This window comes from Arachis ipaensis, chromosome B3 (genome assembly GCF_059453495.1).
Source record: "Arachis ipaensis isolate K30076 ecotype BB chromosome B3, ASM5945349v1, whole genome shotgun sequence".
Classification (NCBI taxonomy): domain Eukaryota; kingdom Viridiplantae; phylum Streptophyta; class Magnoliopsida; order Fabales; family Fabaceae; genus Arachis; species Arachis ipaensis.
Window position 1 is genome coordinate 112,531,834 of NC_142438.1, and position 17,126 is coordinate 112,548,959.

General features: G+C 39.8%; 1 non-coding gene across 1 annotated transcript; it reads left to right on the plus strand.

Moving 5' to 3' along the window:
* Window positions 1–6,143: 6,143 nt before the first annotated feature.
* Window positions 6,144–6,251, plus strand: LOC148572073 (small nucleolar RNA R71). Its single transcript, XR_015908742.1, has one exon. It is a non-coding gene; the product is annotated as a small nucleolar RNA R71 (small nucleolar RNA).
* Window positions 6,252–17,126: the final 10,875 nt, after the last annotated feature.

The window sequence follows — 17,126 nt, forward strand, 5'->3', positions numbered from 1 at the left end:
AGCGTATAGAGATGCTTTTCGTTCCTCTGAACTTCTACTTTCCTGCTGTCTTCATCCAACCATTCCTACTCCTTTCCATGGCAAGCTTTATGTAGGGCATCACCGTTGTCAATGGCTACATCCCAGATCCTACTCGGAATACCACAGACAAGGTTTAGACTTTCCGGATCTCGGGAATGGCCATCCATGGGTTCTAACTTATACCACGAAGACTCTAATAGCTCGGACTCGGTCCCCTGTATTAGATATCTAAGAGATACTCATTCTAGCTTGTTTGCATGTAGAACAGAAGTGTTTGTCAGGCATGCGTTCATAGGTGAGAATGATGATGAGCGTCACATAATCATCACATTCATCATGTTCTTGGGTGCGAATGGATATCTTAGAATAGCAATAAGTATGAATTGAATAGAAAAACAGTAGTACTTTGTATTAATTCATGAGGAACAGCAGAGCTCCACACCTTAATCTATGGTATGTAGAAACTCTACTGTTGAAAATACATAAGTGAAAGGTTCAGGCATGGCCAAATGGCCAGCCCCCATAAAGGTCTAAGATAGCATAAAATTAATCAAAGATAATCCCAATACAATAGTAAAAAGTCCTATTTAAACTAAACTAGTTACTAGGGTTTACAGAAATGAGTAAATGATTCAGAAATCCACTTTTGGGGCCCACTTGGTGTGTGCTTGGGCTGAGCATTGAGCTTTACACGTGTAGAGGTCTTTCTTGGAGTTGAACGCCAGTTTGTAACCTGTTTCTGGCGTTTAACTCCACTTTGCAACCTGTTTCTGGCGTTTGACTCCAGAATGCAGCATGGAACTGGCGTTCAATGCCAGTTTATATCGTCTATCCTTAATCAAAGTATGGACTATTATATATTACTGGAAAGTCCTGGATGTCTACTTTCCAACGTAATTGAGAGCGCGCCATTTGGAGTTTTGTAGCTCCATAAAATCCACTTTGAGTGCAGGGAGGTCAGAATCCAACAGCATCTGCAGTCCTTCTTCAACCTCTAAATCTGATTTTTGCTCAAGTCCCTCAATTTCAGCCAGAAATTACCTGAAATCACAGAAAAACACACAAACTCATAGTAAAGTCCAGAAATGTGAATTTTAATTAACAACTAATAAAAATATACTAAAAACTAACAAAATTATACTGAAAACTATGTAAAAACAATGCCAAAAAGCGTATAAATTATCCGCTCATCACAACACCAAACTTAAATTGTTGCTTGTCCCCAAGAAACTGAAAATTAAATAGGATAAAAAGAAGAGAATATACTATAAATTCCAAAATATCAATGAAACTTAGCTCCAATCAGATGAGCGGGACTTGTAGCTTTTTGCCTCTTGAATAGTTTTGGCATCTCACTTTATCCATTGAAGTTCAGAATGATTGGCATCTATAGGAACTTAGAATTCAGATAGTGTTATTGATTCTTCTAGTTCAGTATGTTGATTCTTGAACACAACTACTTTATGAGTCTTGGCCGTGGCCCTAAGCACTTTGTTTTCCAGTATTACCACCGGATACATAAATGCCACAGACACATAACTGGGTGAACCTTTTCAGATTGTGACTCAGCTTTGCTAAAGTCTCCAATTAGAGGTGTCCAGGGTTCTTAAGCACACTCTTTTTTGCTTTGGACCTTGACTTTAACCGCTCAGTCTCAAGTTTTCACTTGACACCTTCACGCCACAAGCACATGGTTAGGGACAGCTTGGTTTAGCCGCTTAGGCCAGGATTTTATTCCTTTAGGCCCTCTTATCCACTGATGCTCAAAGCCTTGGATCCTTTTTATTACCCTTGTCTTTTGGTTTTAAGGGCTATTGGCTTTTTGCTCTTGCCTTTTGGTTTAAAGAGCTTTTGGCTTTTTCTGCTTGCTTTTTCTTTCTCTTTCTCTTTCTCTTTTTTTTTCGCTTTTTTTTCTGTAAGATTTTTTATTCACTGCTTTTTCTTGCTTCAAGAATCATTTTTATGATTTTTCAGATTATCAAATAACATTTCTCCTTTTTCCTTATTCTTCAAGAGCCAACATATTTAATATTCATAAACATCAACTTCAAAAGACATATGCACTGTTCAAGCATTCATTCAGAAAACAAAAAGTATTGTCACCACATCAAAGTAATTAAACTAGTTTCAAGGATGAATTCGAAATCATGTACTTCTTATTCTTTTGTAATTAAAATAATTTTCATTTAAGAGAGGTGATGGATTCATATTCATAACTTTAAGGTATAGACACTTAGACACTAATGATCATGTAATAAGACACAAATATAAATAAACATAAAGCTCAGAAATTGAAAAACAGGAAATAAATAGACAAGGAGATTAAGGAATGAGTCCACCTTAGTGAGGGTGGCGTCTTCCTCTCCTTGAAGAACCAATGGTGCTCTTGAGCTCCTCTATGTCTCTTCCTTGCCTTTGTTGCTCCTCCCTCATAGCTTTTTGATCTTCTCTAATCTCATGGAGGATGATGGAGTGCTCTTGATGCTCCACCCTTAGTTGTCCCATGTTAGAACTTAATTCTCCTAGGAAAGTGTTGATTTGCTCCCAATAATTCTGTGGAGGAAAGTGCATCCCCTGAGGCATCTCAGGGATTTCATGGTGGAGAATCTCCTCATGCTCATGTGGAGGTCCATGATCTCTTGTTTGCTCCATCCTTTTCTTAGTGATGGGCTTATCCTTTTCAATGAGGATGTCTCCCTCTATGTTAATTCCAGCTGAATTGCAGAGGTGGCAAATGAGGTGAGAAAAGGCTAACCTTGCCAAATTAGAGGACTTGTCAGCCACCTTGTAGAGTTCTTGAGGTATGATCTCATGAACTTCCACTTCCTCCCCAATCATGATGCTATGGATCATGATGGCCCGGTCTACAGTAACTTCAGACCGGTTGCTAGTAGGAATGATTGAGCGTTGAATGAACTCCAACCATCTTCTAGCTACTGGTTTGAGGTCAAGCCTTCTTAGTTGAACCGGCTTGCCTTTTGAGTCAATTTTCCATTGAGCTCCTTCCACACATATGTCCATGAAGACTTGGTCCAACCTTTGATCAAAGTTGACTCTTCTAGTATAGAGGCGTGTGTTTTCTTCCATCATTGGCAAGTTGAACGCCAACCTTACATTTTCCGAACTGAAATCTAAGTAATTCCCCCGAACCATGGTGAGCCAATTCTTTGGATTCGGGTTCACACTTTGATTATGGTTCCTAGTGATCCATGCATTTACATAGAACTCTTGAACCTTTAAGATCCCGACTTGTTGAATGGGGTTGGTGAGAACTTCCCAACCTCTTCTTTGAATCTCAAGTTGGATCTCTGGATACTCATTCCTTTTGAGTTTGAAAGGAACCTCAGGGATCACTTTTTTCTTGGCCACAACTTCATAGAAGTAGTCTTGATGGACCTTAGAGATGAATCTCTCCATCTCCCATGACTTAGAAGTGGAACCAATTGCCTTCCCTTTCCTCTTTCTAGAGGTTTCTCTGGCCTTAGGTGCCATGAATGGTTATGGAAAAACAAAAAGCTATGCTTTTACCACACCAAACTTAAAATGGTTGCTCGTCCCCGAGAAAAAGAAGAAAGAAAGAAGTAGAAGAAGAAGAGAATGGAGGAGATGGAGGGAAAAGTGGTTTCGGCCAAGGGGTGAAGAGAGGGTTGTGTTGTGTGAAAATGAAGAAGGAATGAGGGGTTTATATAGGAGTGGGGAGGGGTTTAAGGTTCGGCCATTTAGGGTTGGGTTTGGGAGGGAAATTATTTTGAATTTAAAGGTAGGTGGGGTTTTTGGGGAAGAGAGGATGGATGTGAGTGGTGAATAGGTGATGGGGAAGGGTGATTTAGTTGATTGGTAAGGGGTATTTGGGGAAGAGTGTTATGAAAAGGTGTGAAGAGGAGAGAAGAAGTAGGTGGGGATCCTGTGGGGTCCACAGATCCTGAGGTGTTTGAGGATTTCTCATCCCTTCACCTTTTAGGCGTGTAAAATGCCCTATATATGCAATCCTGGCGTTTAACGCCAGACTGCAGCATGTTTCTGGCGTTAAACGCCACTTCCATGCATGTTTTGGGCGTTCAACGCCAGTCCATAGCATGTTTCTGGCGTTGAACGTCAATATGGTGCATGTTTCTGGCATTAAACGCCAGTCTGATGCTTGTTTCTGGCGTTTAACGCCAGCTTTTCTCTGGGTGCAATCCTGGCGTTTAAATGCCAGACTGCTGCTTACTGGCGTTTAAACGCCAGTAAGTCCTTCCTCCAGGGTGTGCTGTTTTTAATGCTATTTTTCATTCTGTTTTTAATTTTTTTGTAGTTTTTGTGACTCCACATGATCATCAACCTAATAAAACACGAAATAATAAAATAGATATAATTTAAATAACATTGGGTTGCCTCCCAACAAGCGCTTCTTTAATGTCAATAGCTTGACAGTGGGCTCTCACGGAGCCACACAAGTGATCAGGTCAATTTTGTAGACTCCCAACACCAAATTTAGAGTTTCGATGTGGGGATCCAACACCAAACTTAGAGTTTGGCTGAGGCCTCCCAACACCAAACTTAGAGTTTGATTGTGGGGGCTTTGGTTGACTCTGCACTGAGAGAAGCTTTTCATGCTTCCTCTCCATGGTTACAAAAGGAGATTCTTGAGTTTTAAACACAAGGTAGTCCTCATTCAGTTGAAGGACCAACTCTCCTCTATCCATATCAATCACAGCTCTTGCTGTGGCTAGGAAGGGTCTTCCAAGGATGATGGATTCATCCATATCCTTCCCAGTGTCTAGGATTATGAAATCAGTAGGGATGTAAAGGCCTTCGACATTTACTAACACGTCCTCTACTTGTCCATAAGCCTATTTTCTTGAGTTGTCTGCCATCTCTACTGAGATTCTGGCAGCTTGTACCTCAAAGATTCCCAATTTCTCCATTACAGAGAGTGGCATGAGGTTTATCCCTGACCCAAGGTCACATAGAGCTTTCTCAAAGGCCATGGTGCCTATGGTACAAGGTATTAAGAACTTTCCAGGATCCTGTTTCTTCTGAGGCAATGTCAGTTGATCCAGATCACTCAGTTCATTGATGAGCAAGGGAGGTTCATCTTCCCAAGTCTCATTACCAAATAATTTGGCATTCAGCTTCATGATTGAACCAAGGTACTTGGCAACTTGCTCTTCAGTAACATCTTCATTCTCTTCAGAAGAAGAATATTCATCAGAGCTCATGAATGGCATAAGGAGGTTTAATGGAATCTCTATGGTCTCCAGATGAGCCTCAGAGTCCTTTGGTTCCTCAGAGGGAAGCTCCTTATTGATCTCTGGATGTCCTAGGAGGTCTTCCTCACTGGGATTCACGTCCTCTCCCTCCCTTGCAGGTTCGGCCATGATGGTCAATTCAATGGCCTTGCACTCTCCTTTTGGGTTTTCTTCTGTATTGCTTGGGAGAGTACTAGGAGGGGTTTCAGTGATCCTTTTACTCAGCTGGCCCACTTATGCTTCCAAATTTCCAATGGAGGACCTTGTTTCATTCATGAAACTTAGAGTGGCCTTAGATAGATCAGAGACTATATTTGCCAAGCTAGACGGGGTCTGCTTAGAACTCTCTGTCTTTTGCTGAGTGGATGATGGAAAAGGCTTGCTATTGCTAAACTTGTTTCTTCCACCATTGTTAAAGTTTTGTTGAGGCTTTTGTTGATCCTTCCATGAGAGATTTGGGTGATTTCTCCATGAAGGATTATAGATGTTTCCATAGGGTTCACCCATGTAATTCACCTCTGCTATTGCAGGGTTCTCAGGATCATAAGCTTCTTCCTCAGAAGATGCCTCTTGAGTACTGTTGGATGCAGCTTGCATTCCATTCAGACTCTGAGAAATCATATTGACTTGCTGAGTCAATATTTTGTTCTGAGCCAGTATGGCATTCAGAGTATCAATTTCAAGAACTCCCTTCTTCTGAGGCGTCTCATTACTCACAGGATTTCTCTCAGAAGTGTACATGAACTGGTTATTAGCAACCATGTCAATGAGTTCTTGAGCTTCTGTAGGCGTTTTCTTTAGGTGAATGGATCCACCTGCAGAAGTATCCAACGACATCTTAGCTAATTCAGACAGACCATCATAGAATATATCCAGGATGGTCCATTCTGAAAGCATGTCAGAAAGACACTTTTTGGTCAGTTGCTTGTATCTCTCCCAAGCTTCATATAGGGATTCACCTTCTTTCTGTCTAAAGGTTTGAACATCCATTCTAAGCTTACTAAGCTTTTGAGGAGGAAAGAACTTGGCTAAGAAAGCCGTGACCAGCTTATCCCAAGAGTTCAGGCTATCTTTAGGTTGAGAGTCCAACCACACTCTAGCTATGTCTCTTACAGCAAACGGGAAAAGCATAAGCTTGTAGACCTCGGGATCAACCTCATTGGTCTTAACAGTATCACAGATCTGCAAAAATTCAGTCAAGAACTGAAAATGATCTTCAGATGGAAGTCCATGAAACTTGCAGTTCTGTTGCATCAGAGAAACTAATTGAGGTTTAAGCTCAAAATTGTTTGCTCCAATGGCAGGGATTGAGATGCTTCTTCCATGTAGATTGGAATTAGGTGCAGTAAAGTCACCAAGCATTTTCCTTGCATTATTATTATTTTCGGCTACCATCTCCTCTTCCTTTTCAAAAATTTCTGTAAGGTTGTCTCTGGATTGTTGTAATTTAGCTTCTCTTAGTTTCCTCTTCAGAGTCCTTTCAGGTTCTGGATCAGCTTCAACAAGAATGTTCTTGTCCTTGCTTCTGCTCATATGAAAAAGAAGGGAACATAAAATAATAATAGGGATCCTTTTTACCACAGTATAGAGGTCCCCTTGTGTGAGTAGAAGAAAAGAAGAAAAAGAATGAAGAAGAGAAGAATTCGAACTCAGAGGAGAAGAAGGGGTTCGAATTTTTGGGTGAGGAGAAGTGTTAGTAGATGAATAAATAAATAGAAGGAGATGAGAGATAAGAAAGGAATTCAAAAATTAAACAAAATAAAATAAAAATATTTTAAAATTAAATTTAAAATTCGAAAATTAGTAATTAAAATTAAAACAATTAGTTAATTAAAATGAAATTTTGAAAAAGAGGGAAGGAATTTTCGAAAATTAAAGGTAGAGAGTTAGTTAGGCAGTTTTGAAAAAGATAAGAATCAAACAAAAAGTTAAGTGGTTAATTGAAAAAGATTTGAAAATCAAATTTTGAAAAAGATAAGAAGTTAAAAAAAAGATTTTGAAATCAAATTTTGAAAAAGATGTGATTGAAATTTAAAAAGATGTGATTGAAACAAAAAGATAGGATTGATTGAAAAATATTTGAAAATTAAATTTTGAAAAGATAGGAAGTTAGAAAAGAAGTTAGAAAAGATTTTGAAATTAATTTTGAAAAAGATATGATTGAAACTTAATTTGAAAAAGATTTGAAAATCAAATTTGAAAAGATTTGATTTTGAAAATTAAAGTTGATTACTTGACTAACAAGAAACTTAAAAAGATATGATTCTAGAGTTTAAGATTGAACCTTTCTTAATAGGCAAGTAACAACTTTGAAAAATTTTGAATCAAAACATTAAATGCTAATAAAATTTTCGAAAATTAAGAAATAAAATAAGAAAAAGATTTTGAAAAATTTTAAAAAGGGAATTCGAAAATATGAAAAGAAAATTGAAAAGGATTTGATTTTGAAAAAGATTTTGAAAAAGATAAGATTTTTAAATTGAAAATTTGATTTGACCCATAAAAACAACTAGATTTTTAAAAAAATTTGAAAAAGTCAACTCAAATTTTCGAATTTGATGAGTGAAAAAGGGAAAGATATTTTTTTTTTATTTTTGAATTTTAATGATGAGAGAGAAAAACATAAAAAAGACTCAATGCATGAAAATTTTGGATCAAAACATGTGATGCATGCAAGAACACTATGAATGTCAAGATGAACACCAAGAACACTTTGAATGTCAAGATGAACACCAAGAACTTATTTTTGAAAAATTTTCAAGAAAAGAAAACATGCAAGACACCAAACATAAAAATTTTTATTCTTTAGACATTAATAATTCAAGAATGTATATGAAAAACTAGAAAAGACACAAAACAAGAAAATATGAAGATCAAACAAGAAGACTAGCCAAGAACAACTTGAAGATCATGAAGAATACAATGCATGAAATTTTCAAAAATAATTTTTAGAAAATTAAAAAGATGCAATTGACACCAAACTTAAAAGTTGACTCTAGACTCAAGCAAGAAACATCAAATTATTTTTAGTTTTTATGATTTTAAAATTTTTTTTGGATTTTTCGAAAATTAATTTTGGAAAAACGAAAAAGAAGAAATTTTTTTTGTATTTTTCGAAAATAAGAAATAAAAAGCTTAAAATTAAAATAAAATTACCTAATCTGAGCAACAAGATGAACCGTCAGTTGTCCAAACTCGAACAATCCCCGGCAACGGCGCCAAAAACTTGGTGTGCGAAATCGTGATCATTCCTTCTTTGGTAACGGCGCTAAAAACTCAATACGCACGTTCATGTTCTTAATTCTATTTCACAACTTCGTACAACTAACCAGCAAGTGCACTGGGTCATCCAAGTAATAAACCTTACGTGAGTAAGGGTCGATCCCACGGAGATTGTTGGCTTGAAGCAAGCTATGGTCACCTTGTAAATCTCAGTCAGGCGGATTCAAATGTATTAAGAGATTATAGTGTACTAAAAGATAATTAAAATAGGATAGAGATATTTATGTAATTCATAGGTGAGAATTTCAGATAAGCGTATAGAGATGCTTTTCGTTCCTCTGAACCTCTGCTTTCCTGCTGTCTTCATCCAACCATTCCTACTCCTTTCCATGGCAAGCTTTATGTAGGGCATCACCGTTGTCAATGGCTGCATCCCATCCTCACTTTGGAAATGGTCCAATGCGCTGTCACTGCATGGCTAATCATCTGTCGATTCTCGATCATACTGGAATAGGATATACTATCCTTTTGCGTCTGTCACTACGCCCAGCACTCGCGAGTTTGAAGCTCGTCACAGCCATCCCTTCCCAGATCCTACTCGGAATACTACAGACAAGGTTTAGACTTTCTGGATCTTAGGAATGGCCATCCATTGGTTCTAACTTATACCACGAAGACTCTAATAGCTCGGACTCGGTCCCCTGTATTAGATATCTAAGAGATACTCATTCTAGCTTGTTTGCATGTAGAACGGAAGTGTTTGTCAGGCACGGGTTCATAGGTTTGAATGATGATGAGCGTCACATAATCATCACATTCATCATGTTCTTGGGTGCAAATGGATATCTTAGAATAGGAATAAGTATGAATTGAATAGAAAAACAGTAGTACTTTGTATTAATTCATGAGGAACAGCAGAGCTCCACACCTTAATCTATGGTGTGTAGAAACTCTACCGTTGAAAATATATAAGTGAAAGGTTCAGGCATGGTCGAATGGCCAGCCCCCATAAAGGTCTAAGATAGCATAAAATTAATCAAAGATAATCCCAATACAATAGTAAAAAGTTCTATTTAAACTAAACTAGTTACTAGGGTTTACAGAAATGAGTAAATGATTCAGAAATCTACTTCCGGGGCCCACTTGGTGTGTGCTTGGGCTGAGCATTGAGCTTTACACGTGTAGAGGTCTTTCTTGGAGTTGAACGCCAGTTTGTAACCTGTTTCTGGCGTTTAACTCCACTTTGCAACCTGTTTCTGGCGTTTGACTCCAGAATGCAGCATGGAACTGGCATTCAACGCCAGTTTACGTCATCTATCCTTAATCAAAGTATAGACTATTATATATTTCTGGAAAGCTCTGGATGTCTACTTTTTAACGCAATTGAGAGCGCGCCATTTGGAGTTCTGTAGCTCTAGAAAATCCACTTTGAGTGCAGGGAGGTCAGAATCCAACAGCATCTGCAGTCCTTCTTCAACCTCTGAATCTGATTTTTGCTCAAGTCCCTCAATTTCAGCCAGAAATTACCTAAAATCATAGAAAAACACACAAACTCATAGTAATGTCCAGAAATGTGAATTTAATTAAAAACTAAGAAAAATATACTAAAAACTAACTAAATTATACTGAAAACTATGTAAAAATAATGCCAAAAAGCGTATAAATTATCCGCTCATCAATACTCCCAAAAAGCGTATAAAATATCCGCTCATCAGTACCTCTTTAGACTCGCCCTCCTTCACCCCGTGATGCTGCAACTGAGAAATCTTTGGATCCTCTATGATTATTCCTTGATGTTTTTGTGTATAGCCCGGCTTGTGGACTTTGAACCTTTTATATTTTGTAATTTGTGGTTTCTAACTGCTGGATACTTTTAGTTGCTTTTCTATTAGCAACTTTATTTGTTGAAAAACAAAGTAGCTTCCCAGGCTCTTGGGTTCGACTTTAGGTGGCCTCTTGAGTCTTGTTATTATGGTAACTTTGCTCTTGCTTGTTTATTGCTTTGCTTAATATTTTCTGGCATCTTTAGGGTGTTGGGATCTTGTTGTCCGACCTCTTTTGATTGCCTTTGTGCTTTTAAACTTTGTAGTTCGGTTCTGTTGTGGATTTCTGGGTCCAACTTGCGTGCCTTCTATCGGCCTAAAGTTATTTCTAGTAATCCATTTTGTTTGGACCTTGGTTAGGTCTCTTTTTATGGATTACTTTTATAACTTTTTGTGGTTGCTGGGAGGCCGATTTCATCATGTTGGTCCCTTCTAAGTTATTTCTAGTAATCCATTTTGGATCTTTTGTCAGATCTCTTTTAGAGATTAATTTTTATAACTTTTTGGTTTTGGGCCGACTTTATCACGTCGGTCCCTTCTAAGTTATTTCTAGCAATCTATTTTGGATCTTTTGTCAGATCTCTTTTTATGGATTACTTTTTATAACTTTTTGTTTTTGGGCCGACTTCATCACGTCGGTCCCTTCTAAGTTATTTCTAGTAATCCTCTTTTTTGGACCTCTGTCAGGTCTCTTTTAGGGATTACTTTTTATAACTTTTTGGTTTTGAGCCGACTTCATCACGTCGGTCCCTTCTAAGTTATTTCTAGCAATCCTCTTTTTTAGGGCTGGCCAGGCCTCTTTCCAGGGATTTACTTTTTATAACTTTGGTTATTGTGGTCGACTGGTTCGACTTCTTCTACGTCGGCCGGTCTTTAAGTTATTTTTAGCAACACATTTTTATTAAGACCTCGTCAGGTCCTTTCTATGGATCACTTTCTATAACTTCATGCATTATTCTATTTTTGTCACTTTTTCATCTTTGCTAATTTTGTAGAAATTGGGTTTGATCCCCGTTGGTCGACCTTCTGATGAATTTGGTTTTCATCTTTGTTGGTCTTTACCGTGATCGTACAGTGAATTTAATTTTCACTTTCTGCCGATCTGTAGCTTTATAATCGGGCGATAAATTTTTTGTGTTTCAGATTAATGCGTCTTGATAAAGGATTTATAGGAAATCTGAAAAACTTTATTCAAAATAGAAAATATGCAAATATATACATGTGGGAGTTTTACTCCTCTAAGTTAGGTATTTTATGAATCTTAGCTTGGTGCCTCGTTAAAAAACCTTTCCAGGAAAAAGAGTGCACCTTATCCTAAGATCCTTATTACTTCTAACTATAATACCTTCGTAGGTTGCAAGCGTGCCATGACCTGGGAAGCTCTTGCCCTTCGAGTTCGGATAGTCTGTAGTAGCCCTTTCCATGAACTTTTATGACTTGGTAGGGTCCTTTCCAGTTTGCTGCCAGTTTTTCTTCTCCAAGTCGAGTTGTTCTGATATCATTTCGGATTAGGATGAGGTCGTTCTCGACAAAACTTCGCAGCACTACCTTTTAATTGTATCTTGAAGCCATTCGACGTTTTAATGCCTCTTCCCTGATCCGAGCTCTTTCTCGAATTTCTGGAAGTAGGTCGAGTTCTTCCCTTTGAAGTTGGGAGTTGGCCTCTTCATTGTAGTGGATCACTCTGGGCGACCCTTCTTCGACCTCCACTGGGATCATTGCCTCCATTCTGTAAGCTAACCGGAAGGGTGATTCCTTTGTGGTGGAGTGTGGAGTTGTTCGATATGCCCATAGGACTTGTGGGAGCTCTTCAGCCCAGGCTCCCTTTACATCCTGTAATCTCCATTTTAGCCCGGCTAATATGACTTTGTTAGCAGTTTCTGCTTGTTCGTTAGCCTGGGGGTGTTCTACGGATGTAAATTGGTGTTTTATGTTTAAATCGGTCACCAATTTTCTGAAACCTGCATCTGTAAATTGAGTGCCATTGTCTATGGTGATGGAGTATGGAACCCCAAACCTTGTGACAATGTTTTTATATAGGAATTTTTGACTTCTCTGAGCAGTGGCGTTAGCTAGGGGTTCCGCCTCGATCCATTTTATGAAATAGTCTACCCCCACTATGAGGAATTTGACTTGTCTTGATCCTTGAGGGAAGGGTCCGAGAAGATCGAGTCCCCATTTTGCGAATGGCCAGGGTGAGGTTACGCTGACGAGCTCCTCTGGCGGAGCAATATGAAAGTTGGCATGTTTCTGACATGGTGGACATGTCTTTACGAATTATGTTGCCTCTTTTTGTAAAGTCGGCCAATAAAATCCGGCTCGGAGTACTTTTTTGGTAAGTGCCTGTGCTCCGAGATGGTTGCCACAGATGCCGCTGTGTACTTCTTCTAAAACTTCTTTTGTGTTGGAAGTCAGCATGCATTTTAATAGTGGTGTCGAAATCCCTCTCTTGTATAGAGTATTATTTATGATGGTGTAGTATTGTGCCTCCCGTTTTAACCTCTTTGCCTCCTTCTTATCTGTAGGGAGTGTTTCTGTTTTAAGGTAATTAATTATGGGAGTCATCCATCCTTGATCCAGACCTGTTATGGCTAGGATCTTTTCTTCTTCAAAGATTGACGGGTTCTGCAGCATCTCTTGGATGAGGCTTCTATTGTTGCCCCCTGGTTTGGTGCTGGCCAATTTTGAGAGTGCATCAGCTCGAGCATTCTGTTCTCGGGGTATGTGGCAGACCTCATATTCCCCGAGTTATCCGAGCTGTTCCTTGGTTTTGTCCAAGTACTTTTTCATGGTGGGATCCTTGGTTTAGTAACTCCCTGCTATTTGTGAAGTGACCACCTGTGAGTCGCTGAAGATGATAAGCTTTTGAGCTCCAACCTCCTTAGCTAGCTTTAAACCAGCTAGTAGTGCCTCATACTCAGCCTGGTTGTTTGAGTCAGGGAACCCAAATTTGAGGGAAAGTTCGATTTGGGTTCCCTGGTCGCTTTCAATTATCACACCCGCGCCACTTCCAGTTTTGTTTGAGGAACCGTCTACATAGAGATTCCATTCTATAGGGATTTCTGGGGTGTCTGTAAATTCTGCAATGAAGTCGGCCAAATATTGCGATTTGATGGCTGTCCGAGCTTTATATTGAAGGTCGAATTTGGACAACTCGACTGCCCATTGTAAGATTCTTCCTACTAAATCTGTTTTCTGCAGAATGTCTTTTATGGGCTGGTTGGTCCGAACCCTGATAATGTGGGCTTGGAAATATGGACGGAGTCGTCGAGATGTTAATATGAGAGTATAGGCGAATTTTTCTATTTTTTGGTAGTTTAATTCGGATCCTTGTAGTGCTTTGCTAATGAAGTATATAGGTTGTTACCCACTGTCGTTTTCTCAGACCAGTGCTGAGGCTACTGCCCGACTTCCTACTGCAAGGTACAATATAAGTGGTTCTCCTTCCCGTGGCCGAGTTAGGATAGGTGGTTGTCCCAGGAACCTTTTGAAATCTTGGAAGGCCTGCTCGCACTCCATTGTCCATTCGAACCTCTTTTCCTTCCTTAGAGTGGCATAGAAGGGTATATATCTTATTGCTGATTCGGCTAGAAATCTGGACAAGGCTGCCAATCTTCCATTGAGTTGTTGTACATCTTTGACACAAGTCGGGCTTTTCATGTCGAGTATGGCCCGGCATTTATCTGGATTCTCCTCGATTCCTCTTTGTGTGAGCATAAAACCCAAGAATTTTCTAGCTTCTACTGCGAAGGTGCATTTTGTAGGGTTAAGTCGCATGACATGCCTTCTTATAGTGTCGAATACTTGGGTGAGGTCGGACAGTAACGTCTCTTCACTTTGTGTCTTTATTAACATGTCATCCACGTAGACTTCCATGATTTTCATGGTGTGGTCTGCAAAGACCTTATTCATTAATCTTTGATAAGTAGCTCCTGCGTTTTTGAGTCCGAAAGGCATGATGATGTAACAATAGTTTGCTTTTGGGGTTAAGAATGAAGTTTTTTCTTGATCAGGTGGGTACATCGGAATTTGATTGTATCCCGAATAGGCATCCATAAACGAGAGGCATTTGTATCTGGAGGAGGCATCCACCAGTGCGTCGATACTTGGGAGTGGATAAGGATCCTTTGGGCAGGCTTTGTTGAGATCAGTATAGTCGGTGCACATCCGCCATTTCCCGTTTGATTTTTTCACCAAGACGACGTTAGCTAGCCATAGCGGGTACTTGACTTCTCTTATGAATCCTGCCTCCAGTAGAGCTTGTACCTGCTCTTCCACAGCTTGGGATCGTTCTGGTCCAAGCTTTCTACGTTTCTGCTATACTAGCCGAGATCCTGGGTAAACTGCCAGCTTGTGGCACATCAATTTAGGGTCTATGCCCGGCATGTCTGCGGCTTTCCATGCAAAGAGATCGACATTGTCTCTTAAGAACTGTATGAGCGAGTCTTTTATGTCTCCTTTTAAGATTGTGCCAATATTGGTTTTTTTGTCTGGGACATCCCCGATCTGGACTTTTTCTAATTCGCCTTTGGGTTGTGGATGGAGTTCTTCCCGCCCTCGAACTCCACCAAGTTTGATGGTGTGGAATTCTTCTCCTCTGCCTTTGAGGTTTAGACTTCCGTTATAACAGTGGCGCACCGTTTTCTGGTCTGCTTTTATTGTAGCTATTCCTTCTGTAGTTGGGAACTTCATGCACAGATGTGGAGTCGAGACTACTGCGCCGAGCTGATTTAACGTTGTCCGACCTATTAAGGCATTGTAGGCTGAATTCACGTCGACCACGATGTAGTCTATATTGAGTGTCCTTGACCGGTTTCCTTTTCCAAAGGTTGTGTGTAGTGAGATGTACCCAAGTGGTTGGATTGGAGTGTCTCCTAGCCCGAACAGGCTGTTCGGGTATGCTCTGAGTTCTTTTTCTTCTAGGCCGAGTTTGTCGAAGGCAGTTTTGAACAAGATGTCGGCCGAGCTTCCTTGGTTTACCAGTGTGCGGTGGAGATTTGCGTTGGCCAATGTGATAGTGATGACCATGGGATCCTCATGTCCCGAGATGATGCCGGCTGCGTCCTCTTTAGTAAAAGTGATTGTGGGGATGTCGGGTGCTTCCTCTCTTCCCTCGACATGATATACATCTTTAAGATGTCTTTTGCGAGATGATTTGGAGATCCCTCCTCCTGCAAATCCGCCGTGTATCATGTGGACATGTCTCTCAGGTGTACGAGGTGGTCGTTCAGCCCGTTCGACATCTTCCTCCCTTCTTCTTTTTCTTGGTTTGTCTGCTCGGCTGGCTAAGTACCGATCTAACTTTCCCTCTCTCACCAGTTTTTCTATGACATTTTTTAAGTCGAAACATTCGTTGGTGGAATGTCCATAGATTCGATGGTATTCACAATATTCAGCCCGATTTTCTCCTCTTTTTTTGCTTTTGAGTGGTCGAGCTGGGGGTATCTTTTCAGTATGGCATACTTCTCGGTAAACATCTACCAGAGATACCCGAAGAGGGGTGTAATTATGGTATTTCTTGATCTTTTCTCCATGCTGATATTCTTTTTTCTTGGACTCTTTATCCTTATCTCGGGAGGAATAGGAGAATCCGGATTTTGAGGTCTCTCCTTGATACCAGGGCATTTTGGCCAGTTTCACTGACCTTTTCTTTATGGTTTTAGGGTAGTTTCATGCACTTTCTTAAGAAATAAGCAAGTTTTGGGTAAATAATCACTTACATCTTGATTCAAGCAAACATTGTGAATTTTACATGATTTCATGAGAATTATGCATGAATTAAATGACAAAATTGAATGATGGATGTCTCATAACTTGGATTAGAGCTTTGATGCACTTTATTGCTTGATTTCAGGACAAAGGAAGCAAGGAAGAACCACGATTAGTAGCCACGTTAGTCTAGCTAACGTGACCACTAACGTGGAATAGAGGCTAGCTTGCAACATTAATGAGAAAAGTGATCGCCATTAACGCCTTCGTGAGCCATCATAGCCCACGTTAATTGCCACGTTAACTATGTTAATGTGGAAGCTAACATGGAAGAGAAGTAGAACTCCAACGTTAGTGGTAAAAGTAAGTGCCACTAACATTCCAAAGTGGCAGCGGGCCACATTAAGAGTCACGTTAACTCAGTTAACGTGAACTCTAACGTGGATGAGGAAGATAATGCCAACGTTAGTGACACTCACCTTTGTCACTAACGTTGGAATAAGCTCATACTTGCCACGTTAAGAGTCACGTTAACCTAGTTAACGTGGACTTTAACGTGGAGGGAGCAAGGAATTACCAACGTTAGTGGCACTCACCTTTGTCACTAACGTTGGATTAAGCCACTATGAGCCATGTTAGTTGCCACATTAATTACATTAACGTGGAAGCTAACGTGGAGAAGAGGGATGATGAGCCAATGTTAGTGACACTCACCTTTGTCACTAACGTTGGAGATGGCTATCAATACCACGTTAGAAGTCACGTTAACCTAGTTAACGTGAACTCTAACGTGGAAAGTAGGGGCGCTTTGAAGCGTTAGTGACAAAGGTAAGTGTCACTAACACTCTCGAAGATTTAGCAAGCCTACGTTAAAGGCCACATTAACTATACTAACGTGCACTCTAACGTAGGAAGAAAGGGGTACTCTCAACGTTATTGGAAAAGGTAAACCCCAGTAACATTTACAAAGGACCAAGAAGCAACGTTAGTGGTCACGTTAGTGCCACTAACGTTGAAGTTAACGTGGACCATTTTTGGGTTAGGAACGTTAGTGAAAAAGGTGATTGTCACTAACATTCTCGACCCCATAGTTTCACTTAACGTTAACGCCACTAACGCC